The sequence below is a fragment of the Branchiostoma floridae genome, chromosome 4 (assembly GCF_000003815.2).
Source record: "Branchiostoma floridae strain S238N-H82 chromosome 4, Bfl_VNyyK, whole genome shotgun sequence".
Taxonomy (NCBI): Eukaryota; Metazoa; Chordata; class Leptocardii; order Amphioxiformes; family Branchiostomatidae; genus Branchiostoma; species Branchiostoma floridae.
In genome coordinates, this window is record NC_049982.1 from 33,780,050 (window position 1) to 33,792,750 (window position 12,701).

A 12,701-nucleotide genomic window follows, 5' to 3' on the forward strand; every position below is an offset into this window, starting at 1 on the left:
GGGGTCGTGAACGTAAGCTTCTTATTCAATCCCCTTTCATGCTTGCTTTCTAGTACCGAAACAAAAATATGTATTAGATGGAATTCAGAATGTTAAATTAGAAGTGTTCTGTATGTATTTCAATGTCAGAAAATCACCAATATTGTGTAAAGTATACGTTGGCAGTCTGGTGATGCCACACTTCTTTGCTGCTTTATTGGTTAGCTACCAACCATCTTCTAATACACCGGTAACACATGTGCACAAATGACTTATGTTATATGTGATTTGTTATTAAATCAAAGTACATAAAAATCATGTCTTGAACATTAGATGCATAATGTGTTATGTTTAGAGTCCCCTTATGTTCACCAATAGTCCACATTTCACAAGAACTTTATGTTAAATGTATGTATTTGTCAATATTAATGCTATACTGTGTGTGTCAGATGTATCTTAAGTTGAAATATGTATATGTCACAGGGGAGATTGGAATCCAGGAGGATTCCGAATCCCCCTAGGGGAAATTGGAATTCTAATCTCCCCTAGGGGAAATTGGAATTCTACTTTGATTGATTGATTGATTTTATTTTGCACTTTAAAAAGTGATAACATACAGAAAATTATAGAAAATAACAGAACGTGCAGGGGGGGGAAGCCATGTGGCTTATACAAACTCTCCCCTCCGTCAAAATTTACAAATCATAATACAATTAAATGGGCATGAAGATTATACATCAAACAATAATAAACCAAGTGAAAATAATATAACCAAGTGATCATCATAACGTTACAATTGATCTTAACATAAAAAACTGAAATTAGACAAAACTAAACATGATCTACAGATCATAAAGAAATAGTCAAAAATCATACAATTAATCTGCAAGCAAAAACAAATAAAAGCAAATACAGAAAACCAAAGCAAGGGGTGCAAACAAACAGGTTAAAGTAGCACCAAATACACGGTATAATACTAATTGATAATTGAGCATAATATAATCAAAAGCAAGGAAAAAAACAAATCAGGAGTAAATAGTTGGCTTCTCTATAACGTTGTTTTTCATACATTTCTTGAAAATGGAAAGGGACTGACAACTTTGTAGGGAAAGACTTGGAGTGTTCCATATGGATGGGCCTCTAAACATTATAGTGAATTGTGTTAGGTTCGATTTTGTTTTAATAGGTCTAAGACTGTTTTGCTGCCTTGTACTGTGATTGTGAATATCTGAGTTGTACTTAAAAATGTCTTTATATAGGACTGGTAAGAAGGAATTTTTGTGAATAACTTTATGGACGAAAATGGCTGATTGTAATTTGTTTATGTCATATACTGTCAAAATCTTCAGATTGTGAAAAAAAGTTGCTGAGTTTGCTATAAAAGAGGCGTTTGATGCAATTCTAACAAAACGTTTTTGTAGTAGGTGCAGTGGTTTTATTGATGTAGTTTAAGTACTAGCACAGATAATATTGCAATATTCAATATGTTAAGTTATGCTGTTCATTTTGTCAAACTTTGAACTGGCTTCGATTGGAAAATGACCTCTTAAGTATGGAGTCACTAACTTATAACGACATATGCAAATGTAGCTTATTTACATATTGGTTACATTTGCATACCATCATATGATTATGAGTTAGTGACTCAAATGATTCAGTCTACTTTCCAAAACAATTTCATCCATTCTGATTATTGGTAAAATCAAAGATTGTCCTGGTAGAATTCTGGATTCTCCTCTATTACTAAATGTTTGAAAATGTGATGTTTAATGAGCTATAGTATAGGATAAGATGCTATTGTACACTATAGAGAAGTATTCTTAAAGGGGCATTCCACTCCACACGGGAGTGTTATTTTCCGATAGATATCAATTTTAGGAAGTGATAACTGCATACTACTTCACATTATACGATAAAGTACCCAGTTGCTCCACGTGCCTCAGAAGCCTTCAATGTTCTACTAAACTCCCCCAGTACCCTCTAATTGAATTATCCTATGGCTGATTACAATCCTTAACTTTTAGGTAAGCTTACAAACTAATTTCAGGTTCGCTAAGAAATCTCGTCTTGTTCTTGTATTCTTTGCTATCTTATGAGCAATTTGCCTTCTCTGTGTGCTTAGCGTACCTCATTTATTCCGAAAATATGTACGATAAACAAAGTGTCTATGCATATAGGGAATGCATGGGTAGGGTCTGTATGGGTTTAGTGAGTGTCATTATTGTTTTATAAAACACACATCACGAAATTCATCCCAAGGTGAATTCCACAAAATTTGGCTGATTATGTATTCATTGAACAGCCTTATGTCCCACACGGGATGAGGAGGATTAAGTAAGTAGTAATGTATTCATTGACACATTATCTATTGGAAAACAATACACCCTTTAACCTTTAACTGTCAGAAAAATAAGTGTTAGATATAAAGCATAAGATATGATTTATTCTTAGAAATAATTATAAATCCTTTGTTGCATTGTTTGAAACTTTGAATCCACTCCTGGTAGATTCAAAGATTGTCCTGGTAGAATTCCAATCTCTCCTAGGAGAATTCTGGATTCTCCTAGGAGAGATTGGAATTCCAGTAGAACACCAGAAGAATTCTAATCCCCCCTAGGGGAGATTGTAAATGTTCCTTGTCATTATATGTACAAAGTAAGTATATCATTTTGTTGTAAATTTGGCATACATGAAAGTAATATATGAAGTTTTATTGAAGAAAGTTATTGAGTGTGTGTCATCACTTTAATGATCATAGAGTAATGTTCAAGCCTTAGATGGCCCTCAAAATTCATAACTGTATCAAATAATGGAGTGCATTTTTGGCGACGCCCCAAGGGCTAGCCTGTTAGTATAGTATACGCTTCTGCGTAGTTGCATCATCCTTTTGTGGGGAGTAAATCGGGAAGGGAAGGGCTTGACGGATTGTCATGATATTTGGAATGTACATAGCTTTGGAGATACCTTACATAATTCAATACCAATCATGTAAATTAGTGGCCAATTTGCAAAATTAATGAGGACATTTTATAAATCCACGATATTAGGACACCCAAACATATGACATGTAACTGAAAAAGACAGAAATATCAAGTATGCAAAGCATTACCTAATTTGCATAATCAATGAGAAATTGATATAATAGCATGATTTTGAATGAGGATTTTATTCTTGTGCACAATGCTTCTGTTTTCCCCTTTGCTGTTCTGCTTCTGTTTAGTGTTACAAGATCGTGGGTGCAGTTAGAATTTGCCAAATTGTCGCCAAGTAGAAAAGATGACTGATATGATTTATGTGAAAAATGTATAATCAATGAAAAGGCCACTTGTCACTCACAAGAGAGTCTTCTTTGTTGACAGCAATGCAATACAAAAAATCCATAGTGCAAAATAATTGTCATACATGACGTAACAGTCAGAAAACGAATACTAGAACACACCTACAACAACAATCATTGATACTTATAAACAAGAAAACCGTCGCCATGGCAATAGTTTTAATTGCCACGCTTTTTGTTAATAATTTGCGGGAAATCCCGGTAAAATCGGCGTTTTGGCGACCAAAATATTGCCGAAAACAATTTACTGCATCATTTTCAAGGGTGTACACGAGGATCACTGGGTGTGACAGGCACACGACCGTGCAGTCAGCTCGTGACAAGGGGCCAAGAACGGAAATCGAAGGCTCGTGATGTGAGTACGAGAATACTAGTAGCGTTGTCCTCGTCAGTTTGTGTATGGGGAACATTTGAACCAGAAAATCGCTATGCTGTATACACGCGGCATGATACAGCGTTTTGCCCTCGGTGTTGGCACTTAGATACAAGAAACTATATAGGTTTGCATACTGGAAGTTTAACTGTTGAGTCATTTTCGAGTGACGCCCCACCATGCTATTTGTTGGCACATTGCAATGTGTCGTAGCTTATAGTCGATACTTCCACCCAACTCGTTGTTTGATTGACAGCTTAAATGAACAATATACTTTTTGCCTCTTTGAAATGTCGCAATAATATGATAAAGTTTGTGTATCTAAAATGGAACCTATACCATAACCCTATACCAACGACATGGCCTAGTTTCTTTCTTAGAACATCTTTCCCTTTCCCGGTAATTAGAAATCACTAGTTAACGTTTAAAATTGTAACGACCCCCCCCCCCCCCTCCCCTCCCTCCGTAAAATAAAAGCCCGACCAGAAGTCTGGAAATCTGCGTTTTATAACGAGTTCTTTCCGCATCGACAGGCTTTCAACAGCTTTAAAGCTTAATCCAGAAGGTTTTAGACAAAGAAAGAAAGCTTTTTCCCGTAAGGCTTACCCAGTTTGACGAAGAACTGGCCATCCCACAAACTTCTGGAACTTTCTGGCAATGTAGAGACTTGTGAGCGACCGAGGATGATGAAATTATGAACACTCTCAAAATGACCAAGGAGGTTATATTTACCCACCTCACTGAAATTACCGTCCAGCCGACAAGAAGCTGTGGTGACCGGTAGGCAGAGCCAAACGGGTATCTTAGATATGCCTGATGCCATTTTATGATGCCATTATGATGTCATTGATGTCAACTTGCTGTTACATTTTTGTAGCAAACCTTCCAAATTTTCTGGAAATACCTTTTTTTCCATGCCAGCCAATACAATCAAATTAATGACATGGTAATTACGTCATATTACGTTTCAATAGAGTTAAATGTCCAAAAATTGTTAGACATTATGTCTACATCATTCTCTGAAAGTTTAGTTTACTCAAGCAACTGGATATGATTTTGGAAACGGTCAGACGTTTCAGATAGTATCCAATATCTTTCGTCAGTGATACCGAAGTGATCTGGAAGAAATTCAAATAATTCAATAAGCTAGCTCCTGTTGTTTTAGTTACATGAGCTAAACGTTTTAACTTTATTCATAGTTAGGTTATAAAAGACCAAATTCTTCCAGATCACTTTTGTGTCCCTGACGAAAGATAGTGGATACTATCTGAAACGTCTGACCGTTTCCAAAATTATATCCAGTTGCTTGAGTCACTGCTTTTTGGCATATCTTATGACCTGGATGTCTAATCGTCATCGACGCATATGACAAATGCGTCGATGTTGGGGAGTTACAGTGGTAAGAAGGGGCGGGCCTCAAAAGTAGTCTATTCAAAAACTTTGGGACTAACATTAACCTCTTTGTCATCGACAGACTTATATCTAAATAAGAGGAGCTTGCCAAGATTTTGAAAAACTAAAGTAATGGATTTCAACAAAACAGGAAGAACAGTGAAGAACTTTCCCTTGGCGTAGAGAGTATCCAAATAACTAACTCATACACTTACCTAGGCTTGATTTTGTCCTCGTCATGAAGTTACTTATCAGCCAAAAAGCAATTGTCTTTAAAAGCACGCAAACCGCCATTAGCATTAAACCCCTCATTCGCACCTCACTGTCCCCAAATGCCCTACTTATATATAAATCTATGATACATGTATCAAGTCTATACTGTTGTATGCCTGTGAGATCTGGGGCAAAGACTTCTCAAATGACAAATGTCCTGTTGAAACAACCCGGAATCTTTTTTTGTAAAAACATCCTTGGTGTGCACAGGAATTCAGGTAATCAAGCATGTAGGGCAGAGCTTGGGATGTTCCCAACAGATATAGACAACGTTATATCCGTACGCGTAATAAGATACTGGCTAAGACTAAAACAACTGGACAGTTAGTTCCACACACCCCTTATAAGTGGACGCGCTACTCTGTCAAGAATACAATATGGGAAATAGTTACAAGAAAAACTGGCTACACCATGTTAAAGAAATAGTAGATAATACAGGCTATTCTTTCTTATGGAAAACAAAGTACCTTACATTAGACAATAAGAACACATGTACATTGTTAAAGAGAAGACTTACTGATATGTATGTTCAAACGCTTTCTCATCAACTGTCCCTAGATAACGGTAAGCTAAGATTTTTAAAAAGTGTTAAATCCGGATGCGCGATGGAAAATCATCTATATCAAAATGAGTTTAATGAAAGATCAGCCATATGTAAGATAAGAACAAGCGCACATCCGTTAGAGATAGAAAGGGGCCGCTATAAACAGCTCCCTGTCCACGAGAGATTGTGTACATATTGCTCAATGAATGCAGTGGAAAATGAAACACACTTTATCAGTCAGTGTACCCACTATGAAACCGAAAGAAACACATTATTTCAAACAGTTGTCACTATTTCAGCAAGCTTTTACCACCTAAGTGATCACCAAAAGACTATATTTCTTCTAAAACCACAAAACCCCACCATCATAGAGAACAGTTCATTAACCACTGCCTTCAAAGAAGAAGTCAAACCCGACAATAGTACCCATAGTACCACGTAGTTGATTAGACACTAGCTTTATGTATTACTCTATTTACTTCTCTTAGTTCTTGAGACTGTATTATGTAGTTAGCCCTCGGGCATGATTTTGCAAATAAATCATTATTATTCAAACTGCGCTAGAAGTCTATTAACACTGCGCTATAATTGGATTAATCCGCAATCTCCAACACTATATAAAAAGGGGGAAATACATATCCAGACTGCCCAGTTTTTGAAAATGGTTGTTTCCCCCACTGATTTGCAGGGATTTGTCCTTGCCACGCTACTCCGGATCCGGCACTTTCCCATAACTCATGAAGGATGATCCAATGATTGCGCAGTGCGAATAGTATTCTCATTGCCCCTGGATGGAGTGATTTTTGAAGGACACTTGAAGTTAACTTTATATGTAGTAACCATGCTTGAAATCTGCTTCGAAGGTACCCTTCGAAGCCCCAAACTACCTCCGTCAATCATACTGACATCTTCAGATGATAGTTATCAAGTATCAAAAAGGTCAGCAAAATGAAAGGGTTGGTTCTACAGATCAAAGATGCGGGGGACTGCTATTAAGACCCACCGATAGATAGATAGACTATGGCACGCAAAAATAGAAAACGTAATCTGTTTCCAACCATTCAAGCACATCAATCAGTCCATCCATTCTAAATGTAGGGGTGTCAGACTGACCGTTTGTAACGCATTAAGACCACACTGTTTTTAGAATATCGCGACAAGAAGAGGAGTCGTCCTTGTGCCTGGCATCCTGTAAGATAAGAAGTCTTCGTTCTTGAGAATGATGTGCCAATAATTATATTTCAGCCGTACCATATGTCTTTGTAATTATATTTCAGTCATACCACTGGTACGGTGAAATATATTGTCCTTGTAATTATATTTCAGCCATACCACAAGTATGGTGAATTATATTGTATTCGTTATGTTTCTTCGTCTTTCTTTCTCCTGTCAAATGTTCAAAGCGCGTCATCTCCGTCGTTCCTGGACCGAATGACTTGAAATTTGGCAGAAGGGTAGAGTTGGCCTATACCCTCGGGCGTTTTTTTTTGGCGACGCCTCAGGGGCGGAGGCATTCTACAGTATTACGATTGCTTTGAAAATATTCCAAAAATTGCACGAATGCATTCCCTAGGGAATTCGTTTTGAGGTAGCCTTTGCCTGTTTGGTCTTTTGTCGGAACAGAAATGGCCTTTGTTGCTTGGTATTTTACCGTCACATTACTGTTTCGGGCAATTTACTTCTTCCAGCACACAAAAAAAAACATTGTCATAATCAATGCATTAAGTATGTTTTTTTGTTTCTGGCAATTGAGATTTATATTACAACTCTCAATCGCTCTTTTGGTCTTTGAGAGAAATAGGAACACTATATTAAAGCTTTAATGTTTAAAGTACGTTTTTTTGTTTCACCTGTGAACACAGTAGTATTTTGATTTACTAAATCTAATCTGAAACAATTTGTATTTGCAAGATGTTTGTAGAAAGCAGAAAAGGCCATGACTGTCCACATTTTGAAGACTACTCATTTCCAAAACAAACGATCCACACAGTTGCCCATACCTTTTATTTCATCAACATACACATCATATATACTTTTACCATATCTCAAGACACAAACACATATATAAAATATATAAAAACCTGGCAGAACATGGCAAAGATGCGTCATTCTTATAACTTTGGATTTACTTCTATAACAATGACACTTGGTAATACATTAAAGCAAAACATTTCTTTTGTAATTCTGTTGACCGTATTATAAATTGTTTGCATGCTTACTAAATTCCTCGAACTATAGAGTCAAGCCTGACTACATGTGCATTGACTTCCGTTTCGTTGAGGTGATAGGTTGTGTTGCATTGTAAATATACGGTTACTATCAATCTGATTGCCGTCCAAGTTCAACTATTAATTTCTTGTGACGTTGCAGTTGTTGCCTTGTAGAACTGAAAGAAATAATATAGAACAGGTTAGGTATAGTTGACGGACACAAACATATTCCATGATCAATACGTCAACATGTATGAATCCCTATGAGTTTCTTTAGATTGCTTAGCTGTCAGATGTCTTTTTTCACATAATGAATAAATAAAGGTTCGAAAAAACGAAGTGCCCAGTGTAATAGATCAACCAACACCCAACATCCACTCATAGGTTTGTACTAGTTTTCAATGCTCCCGATGTTTGTGCATTGAAGCCCCCTTGTGCCTTCAAAGGTCAAGTTTAACCCACCATTCTGCCCACTGTTACCTCTATGACTTTGGATACTGAAACTATATGAGCAATAAGAACAATGGGGTAACAACCTCGCTGTTCAGGAAAACTGTTTGAACAACATCCGTCTGTGTAACATGTTCTCATGACAAGCTGTGGAATCTGGTTGGGCCATCTTCCCCTCCTTCATATGTTGTAATTCCTTGTGAGAGAAAAAAAGAAAGATTACAGTAATTGCATACCGCGTTTCTGTTTTGTTATAGGGCTGTACTGCTCAGGACAGTTCCTATCCGGACTTCTCGAAATGAATGATGTTACATTCTTCATAAATCACGATGAGTCATTGACGGATCTCTCTCTTTCTTCTTTATGAAAAATCTCACGGGTACTGGTCATTCCCATGCAGTTGCAAAAGAAACAATTGTGTACTGAGGATAGTACCTTCCGAAGGGATTTTCTTTCAAACTTTTCATTTGAAACATCATAGCTTTTCTCATATTTTGGCTAAAGATACCCCTTGGCGTTTAATTCAAAGATAAGTAACAAATGTCTTCGACTTCACCTTCGTGAGCACACGTGTGGTACTCAAGTTGGGCATTGAACAAACTATCTTATATAAGCCCTTCACAGAGGTCACAACGCATGTGCGGCGAAAGAATTATTATTCTAGGAAATATGTCAATGTACATAGAATAACAAAACTGAAATCATTTTGACTGTATATGTTTCACGAACCAGAATACTGTAACTCATACACATGGTTCTAAGGCTGTGGCCCTCATTCAAAATTAAATTCTTGCTATACAACAAGATAAACATGTTAACACTCAACATATAAAGAGGGGAATGTGGGCTCTGATATCTTTACTTACGCCCCTACATAATCAAATCCAATGACATATAACACAAAATTTCCTAAAGTGTAACTCCAGAAAATGTGACAAATTATATTTTGACGACAAATCCGTTTACAATAAATGCTCACTATGATAGCATCCATAGAATTATTTGGTATGCCCTATCCCTAGCATGCGGCTAAACATCTGCATAGCAGGTGTGCCCCCCCCCCTCCCCCCCATGACCTAGTGATTTATGAGTTAGCACGTGTTAAGTTACGCAGCTGGCCATGGGAAACAAAGGGAACAAAGACTTTCCCCCAACAGCATGCTATCCTGTCTAGTAAGCGGGAGTATGCATTGCACAGTTTCTCTTTTTAATTGGTCTAACTTAGGGGTGTCTGTGGTAAAATTCCTTGTCATGTCAGCCAAGAAGATGGTCTTTCAGTTAGCTCTAGAATTTTTAAGAAACAGAACAGTCTAGCAAGCAGACTAACCCTGGGTAGGTTCGTCGAGACAACTAGAACAATTAGAAACAACCACATAACGGATCCGTTAATAGTTTGGACAAGGATACGTAATATATGAAGCTGGAAAATGATGATCACTCACCTTTTGTGCTGTTCTGTGTCCGTCTGTCCCCAAGAAAACTCGGCCAAAGATTGCCTGAACTGTTGATAGACTAGACGCCTGATTACGTCTGCTCCCATCCAGTACGTCTGCTCCCATCACTGGAGGGTCTATTGTGTTCACTCAAAAGTTCTCGAATGCTCTTCCCTATCTCTGTGCTCCGCCTTTGGGTTGATCTGTCATGTAAACACCCAATAAGGTCCACCCTTCTCTCCTCCCACTTTTCCTCCCAACAAATAACGTCCACCCTGCTTTCCACAGAAATCTCCGCCCAGCTGTCTGTCCATCTGGTCATCAATCATTGCACTTTCTGTGGTACATTTGTAATTGATAACAGTACTAACACACAGCTATCTATATGTTGGTAACATTCTATGAACTTATTTGGAGACACGATTAGCTTTTACAATGTCTATAGCATCTGTACTCTTCCCGTTATCCTTTATTCATCAATATCCATGGAACAAATCTAGATAACACACAGCCACAGGAAAATATCATATACAGCAACTTTTCAAAAGAGTCACAAAAAGTAGGAAGTCTACGCTAGGTCCATGAACAATGGGACAAAATCTAATTTCCTTACACAAACTATTCCATGTGTTAGACGTTCTGTGCAGAAATTGTTCAGTTTTTAGCATTTGAATTTGTTCTGGGTTTCAGAGAGCGGATATTTTCTGACTTTGAAGATTTGGTCCGATAACAGTGACCTTGCATTGCGGGTAGTTTACATATTGACACTGATGGTTTGTTTTCATGACTCATGAAAATTCACTAAGTTTTCTGCTGGATCATGTCTTTCAAGTTTAATGGCACTAACGTTAGCATCTGCAGTAAACTGTAAAGAGTCTCTGGACCCGTCGGACCTGTCGCATCCAAGGGTGATCCTGGCCGCTGTGTTTTGTATCGCTTGAAACCTGAAGTTGTTACATACTTTTCTCAGATGTATCGGTACCCAGCCGTGTCAGTACCAGCTTAAATCAGTGCCACCTTCTGTCTGTGTGGATTGGAAGTGATTTACTCACTCTCAGCTCACTTGACCATACTGATATTGCACTTCTTTGCTGCATAGCCTATTTGAGATTCTAATGTAAGATTTAGATTTGTTTATGTAAAATTTGCGTCAACAATAACGTGACAGTGGGTCCAGTTGTACAGGTGGTGGTGCAAGTGAAACGTTTTCACAGATGTCCCCATGAACTCCCAGTACTAAGCTTGTCGGTGGGCACCTGTTTAACACTGTCCCCTGAGCTCGGGTTCCAGTTGTACAGGTGGTGCGAGTGTTATGATTTAACAGACACAGATGTCCCCACGGGCATGGTATACTGGAATGGGCTGTAATTCTTACCAGATGTCCTACAGCTGGTCTGGCAGTCTGTGCTTCGGGACTCTCAATGGGCTACTTTACCATTGTGACATTGTCAATCGGCCACGAGGTGATTAATCCCCTAATAAACCAACATTTTATCCATATGAAAATGAATTCCACTTCGTCGTGGATTATCATAGATATAATACGTTACGTCGTAAGTTATTAACATTTCTAGAATCAAGTAGATCAGATTTTAAGAGACTAGATGCTACAGACAGATTTTAATGTATATAAATATAAATTATCTTCAATGGTACAACGCAAAAATAGGCAAATATAAGAGACAGCTTTGTTATTAGAAAATATACTGGCACTCATGATAATTCCCGCTCGATTGAAATTTGATATCGAAATTTATGCTAGCATTCATTGTTATAGTAATTAGGATATTTAGTTTTACCCAATACCTTTATTTCACACTCTGTGTGATAGTTGCTGCCATGCATTCCACCGTGTACATTTAAGGTCATTCATTCATTCATTCATTCATTCATATACTGTCAAGGCACAGACAGTCCACATCAGAGACAAAGGGTGTCTATGACAGAATAGTCTTAATAAAACAAACAAACAAACAAACAAACAACTTTTCCATCGTAAACTTTCGTCGCCTGTGTTTTTATAAACACCATGCTTGTTTAATCTTTTTTTTTTCATAATTGCCTTCAAATTGATTTTACTGAGGTTTTTGGCTATTCTTATGTATATTTTTGCCACCTGTATCCTGGTATCACAGCCGAATGACCCGAAATTTGGTACCGAGGTGCCTTGATCATATGCCAACATAGATTCTATAACAGTTTTGGCTTTAAAATGCTTTAAAGTGCTTTGGAATTTTGCGATTTTCGGCCATTTTGTTTACAAAAAAATGACATTTTTGGCTCCTGTACCCTCGTTTACAACCAAATGACCTGAAATTTAGTAAAGGGGTGCTCTAGATATGTATTGAAATGACCCATGTATAATTTTGAAAATGATATATTTGAGGATTTTTCAAGTCATGTTGCAATGACCAAACGGGTTAACGACCTCGCCCCACCTCAAGACTGCAGGTGCAAGCCAGAACATTTGTATAACTTAATCTAACTTAAAGGTAGGTAACCGATCACTTAGCCTAAATCAATAACCTGATGATGATTCGGGAGCAAATCAGTGAGCCTGGTGTTTTCTGGAAGAGTCCATTCTCTTCTTCGCAAGCTCCGAAGAGAACTATGTTTTCCGACTATTTCACAGACAAGTACACACACCGTTAGGGTAGTGAGCTCACCGTCACGAGTACGGTCGGGCATTTATTGGTTCATCAGACTCAAC

The 12,701-nt window shown here is 37.7% G+C and overlaps 1 long non-coding RNA gene across 1 annotated transcript; it reads right to left on the bottom strand.

Annotated features, from left to right (window-relative positions):
• Positions 1-8,166: 8,166 nt before the first annotated feature.
• On the bottom strand, positions 8,167-10,359 carry LOC118412926. The gene is made up of 3 exons (XR_004830838.1): positions 10,001-10,359; positions 8,645-8,754; positions 8,167-8,284 (listed from the first exon to the last, which is right to left on the bottom strand). It is a non-coding gene; the product is annotated as an uncharacterized LOC118412926 (long non-coding RNA).
• Between the last annotated feature and the right edge of the window lie 2,342 nt (positions 10,360-12,701).